This window comes from Enhydra lutris, unplaced genomic scaffold (assembly GCF_002288905.1).
Source record: "Enhydra lutris kenyoni isolate GAN:26980312 unplaced genomic scaffold, ASM228890v2 scaffoldscaffold1, whole genome shotgun sequence".
NCBI lineage: Eukaryota > Metazoa > Chordata > Mammalia > Carnivora > Mustelidae > Enhydra > Enhydra lutris.
The window spans coordinates 106,333,473-106,350,938 of NW_019154085.1; positions in this window are offsets into that span (position 1 = coordinate 106,333,473).

The following is a 17,466-nucleotide window of genomic DNA, read 5'->3' on the forward strand; positions in this document are numbered from 1 at the left end:
ATTGTATATAGAGGGAAAGCGGACCTTGGAGAAACCTAATTATTTGTTTAAGAACACTGAGTGCGTAAAAAAAAGCGAGTCAGGATTCAAACCCAGGGCTTTCCAACTTCACAACACGTCCTGTTTCCTGCATTTTAAGCCCCGTCTTAATTCCCTTTCATTGCAAGTCTTTTCTCCGTCTTTGGCCTCTCTTGTCAGGGAAAACAGTATTGCTTAGATTTTCATTAAGAGGCTTAAGAAGAAATGGGTGAGAATTTTGAGCAGCAAGATCCTGGAATAGATGGAACAGCATGGGGCTTCGAGATCTCGAATAGACACACACACACACACACACACACACACACACATTTGTTTATTTTATTACGGAAAGAGTAGTTGATTTCATTTGCATTGTGAAATATTCAAATCATACAAAATTATACAGAAAAAAAAAATCACCTGAAGCCCTGGGGAAGCTGTGAAAGAGGACAGATGTCTATGCACTACAGTGGAATGACTGATGGGAGGTATTGTCCGGGGTGCAACCTTGGGGTCTGTATTTTAAACAGTCTGCACTGGTGATTCTGATTCCCAGTCCAAGCTAAAAAAATCAAGGCCTCTTCTAGGCTGAGACAAAGGATTGCAATAACAGTCATGCTCCTGGCCTTCTGTGGGAGTCCAGATGGCTCTTGTCCCTTTTTCTGATTCCTTCTGACTTGAGCACTCCCTTTCTGAGTGGGAAAGGGGGCTGTTAGTGGCATGGGGAGATAAGTACTGGAAGGGAGGCATGGAAGGGAGGCATGGAGAGAAGTACTGGAAGGGAGGCCTGGAGTGGGTGTGGAAGGCTCCATGTGTCTTGCAGTTCCATTCAATGCCTTGAGATCCAGTATCTGGAATTTGCATGGCAAAATTTGATAATCTCCATTTCCAGGCAACGGCATCATCTTCATTCTGAGATGTAGCACAATATGGTGGAAAGAATGTGATTGTAAGGTCAGACACACATGCAAGGAACTGGGCTTTTCCCTTAACTGGTTGTGTGGGGACCCCGCAGGAGCCTGTGGTCATAACATCAATCTTTCCCATTTGAATCCAGTCCTTCCATCTATCTGGGCAAATCACTTAATCTCTCTGAGCCTCAAAGTCTTCTTTTGTGAAACAGGAATGGGAGTGAGTAATTATTGATTAACATTTATATAAGAGTTAACTGAGATAATCTATGAAAAGTTCTTGATGTGGTTGGTGCCTGAGAATTCCATGCATTAATTATCTCGTGCAAGAAGTTAACTTTCTTTTGAAAATTGCCTACAAAAACATACCAAATGTGCCTCGTTCATTGTAGGTATGGTAGGTAGGAATAAATTATAGTTCCCTCTTCCTTTCCCCTGAATATACCAGACTACAGGTAAGATTTTTTTTTTAAAAGATTTTATTTATTTGACAGAGACACAGTGAGAGAGGAACACAAGAAAGGGGAGTGGGAGAGAGAGAGAGAGAAGCAGGCCTCCTAATGAGCAGGGAGTCCAATGTGGGGCTCAATTCCAGGACCCTGAGATCATGACTTGAGCCAAAGGCAGACACTGAACAACTGAGGCGCCCCTACAGGTAAGATTTTTAAGGCTAAGTCAAGGTCCTCTGGCTTCAGCCTAAAGAGAAGGCACTTGAAATTTGCAATCTTTGCACACAGAACTCCTTCCCTTTGACTCTGCAAGGTGACAAAAAGTCATCCTCAGGCAAACAAATATTCAACACTCTGCCTGGACCCAAGGAAGGCGAAGTCTTTCAAAAACTGTAAATAGCGGGAGGAAAGCATCACTTTGGTAAAGTGGAAATGCCAGCTTTCCCCAGCTTAAAGAGAAGGATCTATTCTGTAGTCATTTCAAGGAGACTTGCAGAGGATTATAATTGGTACAAGTTATAGAAATGATTCATGGATACTTAGGTTATTTAACTTGACTGCTGTCTGGGAAAGATACCTCGGCTGACTGAAGTGTAATGGATGCAGGTAGACGAAGTCTGAGGTTGTTCCTTGACCTTGTCTGCATGTCTCTTGATGTGCATAAAAGAACCAAGGTATAAAAGAAAGACCAAAAACCTGCCCCCCTCCCAGCAACTTAGGGTTATAGAGCGGTTTCCTGCCTCTGAGTCACATTTGAAATGAAACTTTTCAAGCTCTTCTCTGTAAGCTTGCTCCTTTCTCTTTAATCAGTGACTGCTAACGGTGGGGGCCTTTTTGGACAGCCCATCCATCCTCACGGCTGTTGACAGGCCTGTTGGCCTGCAGAAGTCTCAGATAGAGGTGCGACTGTCCTTTTCGGAGCTGTCCTGAGAAATAGATCATCGGCAGTCTCTGTAACCCATGCTAATGCAGAGCGCCCAGTAAGAATGTGTCAAATTAGCATAGCCTTCAAAAGGAGAGGAGTCGGACATTCAGCTCTGTGTTTGGTAACATGGATTATGCATTGGAGAATAAAGGAGGCATGGGACTCTAATATGTAAGCGTCAAAAACAACGGACTCAACCCATCACCCTGTGACTTGGCCGTTATTCCAGACTAATGGCTAATATTCTTGTGGAAAGCACCACCACTTCCGGTAGCTGCTTTTCAATTCTGTCCAAGGCTGCACGATGACATTCAAGGTGTAAGTCGATGGAAAAATGCTGAAAGACAGAACAATAGTTCTTCTCTAATGCAGAGCTGGCCCTTAGTGTACGTTGACTTGGCAGTCATTTCCTTGGTACGGCGAGAGGGGCTCCAAAGTCCCCAGTGGTAAACATTGTTGCTGCCTATGCATTTTGAGTGTCCCTGTCCAATACCCATCCCCCCCAACATAGGCCCTAATAATTATGCCAGTATGTTTTCCCCAAATAAACTGAATGGAATCTCCTAAGACTTTTCTAGGTGCTGTTGGATCCACTAGGCCAGCAGGTGGTATCACCTACCTACCAGATGCCTGACTTGGTAGGATTGAGAACCATCACTGGCATTCATGGCTGCCTCCGCTCTGTTCTCTTCCCCATCCCCCTTGGGGAGGACTCGTTGCTAACCTGTGGTGACTTTCTGTCCCTGGTGCCTGTCTCCATTCCATCTCCCAGACCAGATTATCCCATGATGATAGACTGATATTTCTGGCCCTGTATGGGCTGTGTCTCTGCCAGTTACCCTCCTGGGGTCTGGGGAAGACATTACCTACTCAGCATCAGCACTTACTGACCCATGAGTTACGGCGCCCTTGGCTGTACACAAGGGAAGACAGTGACCCACATTTGTTGGAATGATAAGGGAATCTATTTCTGCATATAACAAGAAGTGAATAGTAGGGCAGCTCCAGGCCTCCTATGAAGAGAAGCTCAATGATGACCTCAAGAGGAGTCTCCCTCCACATTCTGCCATCCTCAGCATGCCACCATTGCCCTCAGGATGGCTCCTTTGTGCTCCCAAGATGGCACTGTTTTCCAGGCATCACATTCAGACCCAGTGATGCCCAGAGGAAGACAGACACCATCTCTTTTAAGGTCTCTTCGTGAAAGAGAAATGACTTCTTTCCCAGGACCCCCTCAGGACCTCTCCGCCTGTGTCATTGGCCCGCTGATCCTCAGGCTGCCTACTGGCCACGCCCAATAGGGGGAGGAGACCACTGTAACAGAACTGAGCAAGATCCACCTTCCCCTGGGGCACAAGCTAGAAGAATCCTGTTACTGAAGAGGATGAGGCAATCAAGAGTCTTTACAATGAACTGTGTGATCTCGACAAGGCATCTTCCCATTTTGAGGACTAGTTAGGATCGCACCGCCCCCTTTGCCTGGCTAGCAGCAATGGCCTGGGTTCACACTGACTGCTGAACTCATGAGACACAGTAGGCTTTACTCAGACTAAGTTTAAGTGTAAGAAAGGATGTGCAGGAGGCAATGTTCACCAGTAGTACAACAGAGATCTTGGGGGTCCTCAGGCTTCCAACGATCCCCAAATTGTTGTATACTTGACACATTCATGGTCACAAGATAAGGCTGCGTGGGTGTAGACAGCAATCAGTTCTGGGAACTGTGACTTTTACATCCTGCTACACCCGGCTCAGGGACCAGCGTCCATTTGTAACAGATTACCCTGATGTCGGTTTGCCTACATGGACTTCCATTTTATCCCAGCCTTTGGCTGGAGTGCCCCACCATTGGGTACCACAGGAATGGATTTCAATGAATGACTGAGAGTCAGCTTTTCTTAAGCTTTGCTGGGTAATATGCTGAACAGAAATGAGAATGGTCCCTGTTCTCAAAGGTACACAGTCTTAAGGGGTGCGGTAGAGTAGATTACTGCTCAGGTAGTACTCACTTCCCTGCCCACAGACTTCGGCCTTGGCTATGTGACTTGCTTCAGCATGGAGAAGGCCGATGGAAGAGTTCAGTACCCCAATTCTGAGCCGAGTGTTTCTGCCTGTCCTCACACTCTGTGCACCCCAGGAAGCCTGGTGGGCCCGGGAGGATGAGATGCGTGGAGCAGACCTGGACTGAGTCTGTGGACCAGCCAATCCAGCAGGACCCCCACCCCCTCCTCTCAAGGAAGGAGAAATAATACTTCCTGTTACACCAATGAGATTTTGTTGTCTTAGCAAACATTGGTGTCTGGGGAGACACGATGATGACTGAGTATAACAGTAGTATGATGGGTGGGAGGAGGCGTGATGACCGGGGTCTTTACTCAGGCTCAGCTGCAGCTGTGCCTGTCCTCACACGCATGCCCCACCCGGGGCTCCCTGCTGTAGTTAACTGGGTTATTCGCTGAGAGACATGACTGTCTCTTCCACGTCCTATTGTTTAATTCTCCTCACTTATCCTGCACAGTTAGTGCTTCCCTAGCAACCTCCAGGCAAGTCAATTATCGGCCTCCAGTTCAGCTAGGAACGCTGCAATTATTCAGGAAGGATTATCGAGCGGTGCGCATTTACCCTTAAATGTTATAATTATGTCAAAATTTAAATGACAACCTTTTGTCCTCTCTATAGCATTGTGGGAGATCTGAAGATCTTTTATATTTTCTTTTCAAGCACAGTTCAGTCAGTAATGACTCTTTTGTTGGATCTCAATGCTGAGGTAAGTGTGTTAGTAAAGCCATCCTAGTAATTACAGGGACAGCAAGATGTCATTAGGGCAGTGCAGTGGGGTTTAGAAGGTCATCACTAGGGGCTCCTGGAATGGTGACGTCCCGAGAAGCTGTGGAGACCACATGGTCCAAACTTAGCATTTGTGTATTTGAAGTTCAGAAAAGTGAAGGGACAAGCTTAGGGTCGCATAGCTGTTTGGCCAGAGCTGGGGAATAAGGTTTATGGAGCGCCTACCATGTGGCTTCAACTCTGCCCAGGTTTTCTTTGTTATCACATTTTAATCCCAACAACAACCTGTAAGCATCGTGGTACTTTCTATTGTGTCACAGTTGGAGAAACTGAGGCTCAGGGAAGTTACTGTCAAGCCTCCATCCCCATCCCTACCACAGCTCCACAAAGAAGAAAGACGAGTATTCTTTTTTCACTAGCGCATGCATTTGAGACTTCTAAGATGATCTCATTAATTTAAGGGTTTCAAATATCATGAGCACTCAACCATTGTTATGCCCTTGATTCTAGTCCCTGCCCACATGTCATCATGAGTCACCTGCTGGGCTGCATGTCTTTGCAGTACAACAGATGCCCAGGGGAGGTCCTACTGCTTACATGACCAGAAAATGGTTTTGCTGGCCTGCCAAGTATATTAAGTCAAAATAGTTACCAAACTTGAAAATTGGGATATTTCATATAAAATCTCAATTTCCTGCTTTCCTTTGAAATGTCTGAGTTTGGCAACACTTAGTTTGCATGTAGGAGGGCATGCCGATATCTTTATCACATGCCATGACCACAGGTTCTCATTCATCTGGGTCTCACCAGTTTGTCACACACCTGGCCCCCATAGATAGTTGAATCTGCAATTTCTGCCTTTTTTTTTTTAAAAGATATTTATTTATTTGAGAAAGAGAGACAGCAGAGAGAGGAGAGAGAGAAAGAGAAAGCAAGTGCATGAGCATGCGGGGAGGAGCAGAGGGAGAGGAAAAAGCAGGCTTCCCACTGAACAGAGGGCCCGATGCAGGGCTCGATCTCAGGACCCCGGGATCATGACCGGAGCTTAACTAACTGAGCCACCCAGATGCCCTCAATTTCTGCCCTTTATTGTGGTGATGAGGGTGGGCTATTCCTGAGGGGATGAATGGTTGTTTTCTCCTATGCGGGGCTGTTGTTGACTTTCCAGGTGTTTCCTCCAGTTCACTTCAATTGCTTCCTCCACATGCTGGGGGCTTTATTGGGGGTGAGAGAAGAAGAGATACTGTCTTGGTGACTCTCCTCCTTCTGCAGGTGAAACAGGTTTAGCCACGTCATAAAATGGCGTGTAGTTATACTACCATAACTGAGTAGTATGTATTTTGGCCAAAAAAGTCATTACCCTGAGATGTCTCTATTCTCTCAGAAATCTAAGGGGGGGGGGAAGCATATTACTTCCAGAGGGCACTTTATCACTCTGAGATCAGGGTACAATCAAAGAAAGTGATGAGGACAAGAGCCACCCCAATAATAGTCATTTGTGGGCCCCTGGGAGCCATGGGTGGGCTCCCAACAGTCTCTGGCTCTGGAGGGGGTGGCCTTATTCTCCCGGCAGAAAGCTGACCTAGGGCAGGAAGTCAGGAAGGCTTTGCTCCTACCTGGGGAACACCACTTTTTCTCACTTTCTATGCATTTTTTGTCAGGTAGGTCTTCATGGAGCAACTTCTTTTAACTATGCACAATCTTTCTGCTATATCGAGTGTGTCTTTTGTAAGATGATTATTATGACCCCCATTTTTCTCCAACAGGCCCATGACACAAGGAGTACATTCCCAAGTGTGAGATTCCTCTGACGTGTTCAAAGTAATGAAATCAAATTCCAAAAACTACCATGAAACTAAATTAAAAGGCATATGAAGTAATTTTTCCTCACATTGGGTTTTAGAGTATGAGAGATTAGGCTCTAAACTCAGTTCTGTCATTTTTCCACTATGGGATTTTGTTCTCTTAGCATCTCTTTCTTTCCTTCCTCTCTCCTTTGTCCCCCCACCCTTTCCTTCAAATTGGTTACTACTTATCTAAATTGTTGGGATAAAAAAGGTATGCTTTCAAGAAGAATTTGAGGGTGGCAAAGATAATGATTTAGAAAAACTGAATCTTTAATTTATAGATCAAAATTTTCTGCTCTTTTTACTCCCTACCAACATTCTGAGAGGAGGTAGGACTTCTGCTCTTATATTTGCTTAGAGAGAAACTATTTAAATACCTTCCTTAGATTCAATCCGTTGTGTGATTTGGTAAAAATCTGGGCCTGGGACCCATGTCTTGAACTTATTCCATTCTTTTTTTTTTTTTTTTTAAGATTTTATTTATTTATTTGACAGACAGAGATCACAAGTAGGCAGAGAGGCAGGCAGAGAGAGAAAGCAGGTCCTTGCTGAGCAGAGAGCCTGATGTGGGGCTCAATCCTAGGACCTGGGGATTATGACCTGAGCTGAAGGCAGAAGCTTTAACCCATTGAGCCACCCAGGTGCCCCTGAACTTGTTCCATTCTGAGAAAGTCTATGGAAGTCTAGGACTAATGACATTATGACACCCCTCTTCCCACTACCCAGCACAGACATGTTCTTCAGTCACCCAGAGGTGGTGGGGAGTCAGGGCAACAAACAGCTGAGGAACCACCTGCTTGGGTTGGTCTCTTGTCCTGCTGCTTACTAGCTCCTTGAACTGGGGCAAATTCAGTAGCCACCCTGGCCTCAGAGTCTGTATTTGTGAAATGCTTAGGGTAAGGACTGAGTGGTCATATGAGTGAAATCTTGAACATAGAGCCTGGTATAAAAGGTCTCAAACATGACGTTGGTACTATTACTTACTACAGTTGCCAACATTGTTGCTTTGCTATGGAAACCATCATTCAGAGGCCCAAAGGAAGACACATGTTGGAGCCTAGAGTGGCAATATCAGCGTTTGGAATGCTACCATTATTGGGAATACAATTGATTTTCTCAGATAATTCTGACTGTATGATGGTGTAATGATTTTATTTATGCTAATTTGTTTTGCTAGTAGAACTATGAATCCTGAAACAATGAACAACCAAAAAAAACAAAACAAAAACCCCAAACCAAGACACACCTTGTTCTCTTATTGAAGGTAGTAAAGGGGCCTCAAATCCAGAAGGGAGTAATTCTGCCTTGATTTACAAGATAGATGAGTCAAGATTCCTCTCACTCTAGAATAAAATAGAAAATACTCGTGCTTTATGTTAGCTCTTTCTTCCTGGCCCAAAGCTCCCCTGACTTGTAATTTCCTATGGCTTGAGAAGTAAGCACCAGTGTCCACCAGGTTGATGGGTCAGAAATCTGTAGTTAAGCATGGTGGTGAGTATATACTGTGTGTTATTATTATTGCTGCAAATAATTTACACCTAGGTTGATCTTTCTGGTGCACATATTTTTTTGGACTGGGGTTGGAAAGGAATTTGAATGCTTGCAAGTAAAAGAACTGGGCTCCACACTCATGGAGCACCATGAAAGAGTCTTCTGGATTCCGAACTCAAGTCCATACCTGGACATAATGATTACTCTATCATCACTAAAAATAGACAAATAAACCCAGGAGAAGGTAGTGGAAAACTAGGCTCCATAGAATTTCTTCATTTCATTTTCTTCTGAGTGAGACAAAGGATACCTCAGTTTGTAGAAGGTGGGACGAACTCAGGGCCCGGTGGCAGGCAGATACACACACACACACACACACACACACACACACACACACACACAATATCTCTGCAGTCAAATTGTTTTCAGTACTCCCCACAGGGAGGAGTTGTAAATGCTATTCCAAACTCATCTCGATCTTCTAAATACTTAGCTCATCTGCTCTCCTAATGGGCTCTCCAAGCTGAGGAGAAGTGATTGCTCCCATTAGTCCTGAACGGAATATCAAATATATTTGATCTTCTAAGCACTTTGTCCCAGAGCAGGCCTCTGAAAATCACCGCAAATTACATTTGGCTTAGGAACTGGGCAGGATTGTTTTCTAAACACCTAAAGCAATGTTTGAAAAGTGTGATTCACAGACCACCTGCCTTAGAACCACTGGCGGCGCTTGCTCATTAAAAATGGGTTTTCTGGGCCCCTCCCAAGACCCGCTGAATCAGAAAGTCTGGGGGCGACTCCAAGAAAGCTTTTGGAAAAATCATGAGGGGATTCTGTGCCCATCAGATCAGAGAGGAAGTGGCGACAAAGCTCATCTCACAGCTCAGGATGAGGGAACCCACTTCCCGCACCCGGTGCTTTGCTATGAGTTCTTTCTCCCCAGGTGCATCCGAATTTTTGAATTAAGGTTTTGCAGCTAAGAAATCCAAAAGCGGAAAATGCACCATTTAGAAAGACTCCTCTCCTCCAACCTGCCAGGGTCAGTGTGGCCAGAGGCCTGATTTAACTTGCATAGCGGAGAAGCAAGGAAGTGCCTGGAAATTTTGGCAGCTGTGAGAATAAAGAGGAAAACAGAAATCTTGCTGTCTGCACATTTCTTTCAGGAATATTAACCTCAGTGGAGTTTTTTAAAGGTTTATTTATTTATTATTTTGGAGAGAAAGAGAGCACAGGGGGAGGGGCTGAGGAAGAGGGAGAGAGAAACTCAAGCAGACTCCCTGCTGAGCGTGGAGAAGGACGTGGGACTGGATCTCAGGACCCCGATATCATGACCAGAGCCGAGATCAAGAGTCTGCCGCCCAAACGACTGAGTCACTCAGGCTCCCCAACCTCAGTGGAGTTTTGAGATGCTCCCAGGATTCATTCATTCATTCATTCATTCACTCATTCTTTTGTGCACTCAGCAAACATGTATTCATTCATTAGCCCTGAGCTAGGAACTGTGATAACCAGCAGGAATACAAAGATGAGCCAAATGGAACCCTTGTATTGTGTGTGTGTGTGTGTGTGTGTGTGTGTGTGTGTGTGTGTGTGTAAGCAGATGACAGGAAGGTGCAATGTGTTCTGTGACAGAGGGTACCGGTGAGTGTAGGAACTAAGGGTGAGCCTTCCAAATCAGGCTGGTGCCATTCAAGCCTTTCCAGAAGAGGCCACCCTTAAGTTGAGTTTTGAAGAATGAGTATGTGTTGGCCAAATGCAGGGCAGGGGCAGGGCGAGAGAGGCATCTGAATGAGAGAAAGCCATGTATGCAATGACACGGAGCATGAAGCAGCTTGGGGACTGGGGACTGCTAATCACACTGAGACAGGGGGACTCACAGGGAGCAGGCTGGATGGGCAGGAAGCAGTCAGATCGAAGGAGTTTAACTCTTACTCTGCAAAATGTGGAGAAATGCAGGTGAGGTTGTGTAGGAATATCCAAAATCAGATGTGTATTTCAGAAAGATGGCCCCATGTGAGTGTGACTCATAAATAGAGGCGAAGAAACAGAAGGCAGCCCTGAGTTCGAGCAGTGGTGCTGGGATAGTGGGGAGATGACTGGAAACGTGTAACTTTAACTACAAAATGGTAACCCATTGAATATGGGCGAGGAGGGAGGTGAGGGGTAAGGATGACTTCTGGGTTTCTGCTCCTTGAGTAGCATGGTGGGTGTCACTCTGTAAGAGAAAGGAAGCAGGAAAATGAAGTATTTGTTGAAGGGGAAAGAAGACTATCGAGATTGCTTTTGGACTTGTTGAGTTTTAGGGGTGCCTCGCACCTCTGGGAAGAGATACTCTGTAGTAGTGGGAATCATGGGTTTAGAGTGAAGGATCTGTAAGTGTGGGAGCCCTCGGCAGGAGCCGGAAGCCCTGGGAGGAGAGAATAAGCATGGGGCAGACTTGGAGAGAAGAGGCCAGAAGGGGCAGGACACAACTGTGGGGAGTAGGGAAGGAGGACCTAGGAAGGAGGCTTAGCATGGCTGGCCAGAGAGCTGCAACTGGTGACTGAAATGTGCCTGTTGTGTTCTCCACTTATTTCCCTGACAGGGATTCCCATGTAATGGAGCCTTGGTGACTTCTCTGTTCACTGGAACAGTAGTTCCCCCCTTATCCGTGGTTTTGTTTTTTATGGTTTCAGTTACCTGTGGTCAAATGCTGTCCAGAAGTAGTTGATCCTCTTTGTGACGCATTCTAAGGTCAATAGTGGTTTGATGCTCTGTCACTGTGGCCATGTCATTCACCTCATGATGCGGGCATTTTATCATCTGGCAGCATCACACGAAGGGTGAGCACAGGACAAGAAGGTACTGTGAGGGAGACAGAGAGACCACAATCATATAACTTTTATCATCATGGTATATTGTATAATTGTTCTATTTTATGATTAGTTATAGTGTTAATCTCTGGAAGTATCTAATTTACAAATTAAACTTTATCGTAGGTATGTATTCATAGGAAAATTCATAGCATATATAGGGTTTAGTACTATTCATAGTTTCAGGCATCCACTAGGTTACTTTCCCTCTTTTGCTCTCACCTAAGAACACAGGCAGATGCTCTTGGCAATAGAGGGTCCTAGATAACCTCTCTTGTGAGCTCAGTGACTTGAGTGAAGTCCAATGTCCTTGGGACTGGTTGGTATCAGTGACCAAGGGGAGGGGATAGCAAAGAAGAGCTGAGTCACTTCTCTGCTGGGCAGAGGCGTGAGTGTGGAAGCTAGAGCCTAGAGCCAGAGGTGGCCATGAGACCACAAGCTGCAATTGTCCATCCCAGACGTTCAAAATACTTAACCCAGTATGGGGGAGGGGTGGCGTAATCTGGCGGACAAGTAATGCCATGGCTTTGGAGTCAGAGCTCCCTGTTACGCTTTCTAACAATGTGACTTTGGGCAACATGTACCATTAGCTTCTTACACCTCAGTTCTCCATCCTACATAATTGAGAGAATACATAGTTCCCAGGGTTGTTCTGAAGATAAAACAAGAGAAGGCTATCTGTGTGAATCACTCAGCACCGTGCTCGGAATACAGTAGCAGGTGTTTAGGAAATGACAATAACCTTCTCCCTCCCTTGCTTTTCCTTGTCCCCGGCTGGAGGCATGTGCTGCCTGCAAGAGATTCTGAGATTTGGGGTGGGGCTGGGACCTACACTCAAGTTCAGGAGATAGACAAGCAGAAGGAGGGTGTTTCAGGAAGAGGAATGGCCAGGGTGTAAGCAAAGAGCTGTGGAAGGTCATGGCGGGCCTGGAGGATGACAGCCTGGCAAGTATGTTGTAGTAGCTGTAACGGTGTCATGAAAGCTTGTGAGAGCCGAGTCTAGAAACATACATGGGGGCCAGATTTTAAACAGCATCAAAGATATATCAAGGAGTTTCACTGTATCCTGTAGACAATGCGGAGTCATGATAGGTTGGGAAATGGGGTGATGTCACTACACCCATGCCTTAGAGACACTGTTTCTTGACCTCTTCCAACAGGGAGCCATGCCCTGACTCCACCAGTGAAATTCTTATGGAGGAGTTTTAGCACCTTGGTGATTTAGGGGGACATAAGCACTGATGAGGGGCTGGGCTTCCCAGGATTCCCACCCATAGGAATTAATAACTGCTTTTAGCTGAGATTCCACCACTGGAAAGCCAGCTGACCACCACTGTGTCAGAGCCTGGTAACTTTGTTTACAGATTCTTGACATCCACTGGTCTAAAGCTGAACGGACATGTATGCCTTCATCACCTTCACTGTTTTTCTCAAGATGCCTCTTTGTGGTTAGAGAAGAAAGGGAAATCAGTATGTGCTTATTATGTGCCAGGCTCTGTGCTAGGCCTTTTTTCTTGGGCTCTGGGCTTTAATGCTCACAGCCACATTCTGGGAGCAATATTGTTCCCCATTTTACTGCTGTAACACTGAGACTCAGAGAGAGCTGGATGAAGCTGTCTGTCCTCTGTCACTTAGGCTACCCATGAAATCAGAATTCAAGCCCAGGGCTTTCTGACTGTGAAGGCCTTGATCTCTTTCCACTTCTATTCCACCCTCTGTCTGGATGCCCAGGCACTGTAAGAGGGCTCCCTGTGCTTACGGTTCTGGGGAGAAGCTGGGAGGCCAGGTGCTGTAGAGGGGTGTAGGGAGCAAGTCTCTGGGGTTGGACCAGCTGTAGACTATCAACCCTCCTCGAGGATTTCTTCTCAGTTCATCTATCTTCATTTGTTAAGGTTTTGCAAAAAGTTGGTGCTTTAACAAAGCTACAGTTCAAAGTCTCGTGGAGACTGAGGGTGGGGTTAGGGTGGTTGCATCTATTTTTCTACTTCATCTTGACCGTGACTTTACCCGTGGCCATTACTGTCATTTTGTAGACAAGGAAATGCGGTTCAGACAGGTTGCATAAGCTGCTCATAGGCTCAAGGGAACAAGCACAGAACTGGTAAGTAGAGTTGCTGGGATTTAAGCCAAGTGTATGATCTTTCTTCTGTGTTCAACTCCATTTTTTCTTGCAAAAGACTCTTTATCCCTGTCCCTTGAAAGACCCTACAGTTGACTTGTGTGGTTTCTGGTTTGTACCTTCTCCGAGCATGACCCACTAGAAAGCTTGCACCACACCCTGTGGGGTTGGCTTATGTGTGGTATTTGTAAGGTTGGTTGTTTCCTGCGTGGAGGAGGGGGACAGTTTAGATTGCTTTTCTAAACAAGTAAGATCCGTGATGGTAGGATGTTTATTCAATCAACAGATATGGGTTGTGTACCTACTGTGTTCCAGACACCATTTTGGGCACCAGGAAAATAGTCATGGACAAAATAAACACTCTGCTGTTTTCCCCAAGGCTTATATTTTGGTCAGAAGATAGACAATTTAACTAACCAAAAATTTACCAACTAATCAGCTAACAAACATGCACCCTTTGCTAGAGGAGGGAAACTGCCATGGAGAAGACAAATAAACAAACAAACAAACAAGAAAGGGGATGGAATCATCTTTGGGGAAGGAGTTTACAATTTACAGGGGATGTCCAGAGGCAGCCTAGTGATAAGGTGACATCAGAACAAATTGTGAAGGTGATAAAGGATAGGAAACAGAAATAATGGGAGGAGAAGTCTAGGAAGAGTGTTCCAGGTAGAGGGAATGGCAAGTGCAAAGGCCCTGAGGTAAGAGGTGAAGTTCTATTTATAGAGTGGTGATTTGGACTGAATAGGGCAGTCCTAAGAGGTGACAAGGTGAGGCAGGTGTTGGGGAGCTCTGGGAGAACAACTGAACATGAGTTGTTTTGTTGAATTTTTCTTTTATTATGAATGAAATTGGAAGTTAGAAGAGGGTTCTGAGCCTGAGAGAGACATGACTCCAGTTATATATTAACAGGGCTGCTTTGCAGGTAAAGGCCAGGAGTCAGGAAGGATTCCAATAACCAAGGCCAGTGGTTAGTGCCCAGGACCAGATCTGCCTGTGTTCTTTGGAAAGCATTCTCCTTCTCCAGCTCATAGAAGAGTGCTTGGCAGATTGTAGGTGCTTGATAAACATTTGCTAAAACCAGAACGCAAGAAGGGCAGTGTTGTGTTGTGGCTGAAGAACGTGGCCATTACTGTGCGAGTTCAAGCCCCAGCTTTGCCGCTGTGAGGTGCACTGCTGTGTGTGACCTCCTCTCCCCGTACCTCAGGTTCCGGAGCTGAAAATGGGAATAATGACAGTGTCGAGCTCACAAGCTTTGCCTGAGGATTGCACACAGTGTATGTCACGTGCATGCAAGAGGCCGCGCCCCGCGTCAGTGCTCAAGAGATATCAACAATCACCAAGGTAAGAGCAGGCGTTATGTTCTGTGCATTTGTTGAAGAGCTAAGGGAAATGTTGAGAGGAAAATACTAGAAATATTTGTGCAGTATTTGGAAATGTGGGAAATTCAGAGTATTTCTTTTGCTATGTTTTCATTCAAGCAATTGCAATTTTTGCCTACCGTCATTTTTCTTTCCTGTTATGCCATAAGATTTTCTTCTTGGTGACATAAGTTGCAAATATGCTGGTGGTCCGGTCGGGCAGGAATGGGGACATGGGTTCTGTCCCTTGCCTCTGTTTCTCCATGTGGAGCAGCCCTCTGTCTCTCCCTTTTGATCAGGCTTCATGGCAGCCATAGAATAAAGTTTATTGCTAATGTTATTAGTTTCTAATCAGAGCCCACTGTGATTATTACCTAATAGTTATTGCTGTGCTCTTCCAACCAGATGTCAAAAATAATGAGCCAATAAAACTGCTATTAATTTAGTCTGCATGACAATTTTAGGCCCTCAGAGCTTGAGATTCGGGGCCTCATAAAAGCAGGGCACAAATAATTTGAGTGCTCAAAAGTAATAACAAAAATGGTGAGAATATGAATTAATACGTAAGCATTTCTAATTTAAAAATGAAATGTGCAGCTCTGAATACCAACATCTCTCATGTGCTTTTCTGGGATGCATGGAGCCATCCTCCCAGATTCCGTCCTGCAGAATTTGGGCAGCATGGCTGAGGGAGTTGGCTCTTTATAGGAAGAAGATATGGTGCTGCCATAGATCTGTTTGGTTCTCGTGAAAGAAGAGGGCCAGGTTTGCAGGTGCCTGGAAGAGGGGTCTCCTGGAATCACAGAGAATTCAGTAAAACCTGTCTGTGCTGCTGTCAGGCTCTGGGATGTTCTTTTTAAAGATTTTATTTATTTATTTGACAGAGATCACAAGTGGGCAGACAGGCAGGCAGAGAGAGAGGAAGGGAAGCAGGCTCCCCGCTGAGCAGAGAGTCCGATGCAGAGCTCGATCCCAGAACCTTGAGATCATGACCTGAGCTGGAGGCAGAGGCTTTAACCCACTGAGCCACCCAGGCACCCTTGGGATGTTCTGATGGACCCCTGCCCGTCCTGACACATATCCTACTTTAGAGAATTGTCCTCTTTCTACTCATGCCCTTTGTGATCCTGTGTACTATGGGGTGTCGGAGACTTGTGTTCAAACCCTAACTGCTTCATTATCTGAGGGAATGATCTGGAAGATCATCTCTGAATCTGAGCTCCCAAGTCTTGGAAAGCAGCAACATTAACAGGACCTACCCCATAGGATTATAGTTGAGCATTAGAACAACAGAGGGGTGCCTCGGTGGCTCAGCGGGTTAGTGTCAGCCTTCAGCTTGGGTCATGATTTCAGGGTCCTGGGATCGAGCCCCATATCCAGTTCTCTGCGCAGCGGGGAGAATTCTTCTCCCTCTGCCTGCCATTCCCCCTGCTTGTGCTCTCTCTCTCTCCATCAGATAGATAAATAAATAAATAAATAAAAAAGAAACAACAGATAAAAGGAGCTTAGCGTCATGCCTGGCACACAAATGAATTGGATAAAATGTCGCTGTTCCTTAAATGATGCTGATGTTCTCTTCCCCATTCTCTTTGCTCATTTGTTCCTTCTATTTGTGGTGATACTTGAAAAAGTCCACTTTCCCCTTCCCCCATCCTCTTGTGCATAAGCCTGGCCCTGTTTCCTTTCACTTTGCTGTAGTATCTTAAAGACAAATATGCATTTTGCAAACACATATCTTGGCTCATTTCAGTGGTAGGAGTGCGGGCACAGGGGCGAAGGCTCAGTCAGTATTTCAGGCTCCTAGTATCTGGGGGCTGTAATTGAGGAGACCCCAAGCACATGAGGGGGAAAGAGGTGGTGTGGGGCCTGACCCCGAGAAGATGTTGCCTCACAGTCGTAGGCTGATTATTTTCCAATGGCTACTTTTTCAGATACACTCCATTTCCTAGCCAGTGGACTGTGGCCAGAAATGAGGTATAGCAGCTTCCCTACCCTGTGGACCGGGCCCCTAAACTCTCCCTCCCATTCCCTCAGGGGGTCTCTTCCTTTGTCTATCAACTGGCTGCAAGACAGGCAGTCAAGTACTTTGGGCCCTGGGGATGTCAAGCCATTGGGTGGGAGGAGCCTTATCCGTAGATGACCTCCCCAGTCACCTGCACTGATTGGAGAAGGCACTGAGATTTGGGGCTGTTTGTTACAGCAGCTGGGGCTCCCTGACTCATGCACATGGATGGGACCTGGCCAGGCAGATAAGCAGAAGGAGGGCACTGCAGGCTGAGTGGGCAACATGAGTTCAGGCGTGAAACAATGTGCCTGGGAACTGAAATCAGTCAGGGTTCTAAGATGATCTCAGGAAGGCTGGGGGCAGAGAAAGGTGGCCCCAGAAGGGACTTAAGGGCCATGCTTGTCATTTAGGATTATGCAGTAGGCAGTGGGGACAACTGGGAAGTGCTAAGCAAGAGCTCAGAACAACCTTTCACTTTGGGGATGCTGTTCTGGGGGGATCCTCCAGGGACGGTGGCTGAAGGTGACACAGGACTTGTCCCAGGCTGATGGATAAAGAGGCCTTCCAGATGATCTGGGGGAGACATTGTGGAAGCCTGGATTGGAAAAATGGTGGTGGAGGCACAGGAGGAGCTGGCAAAGTATCTGTTTAAGAGGGCAAATCCACGGGAGTTGGCCACTGAGCAGAGCTGGAGGCCTGGGGAG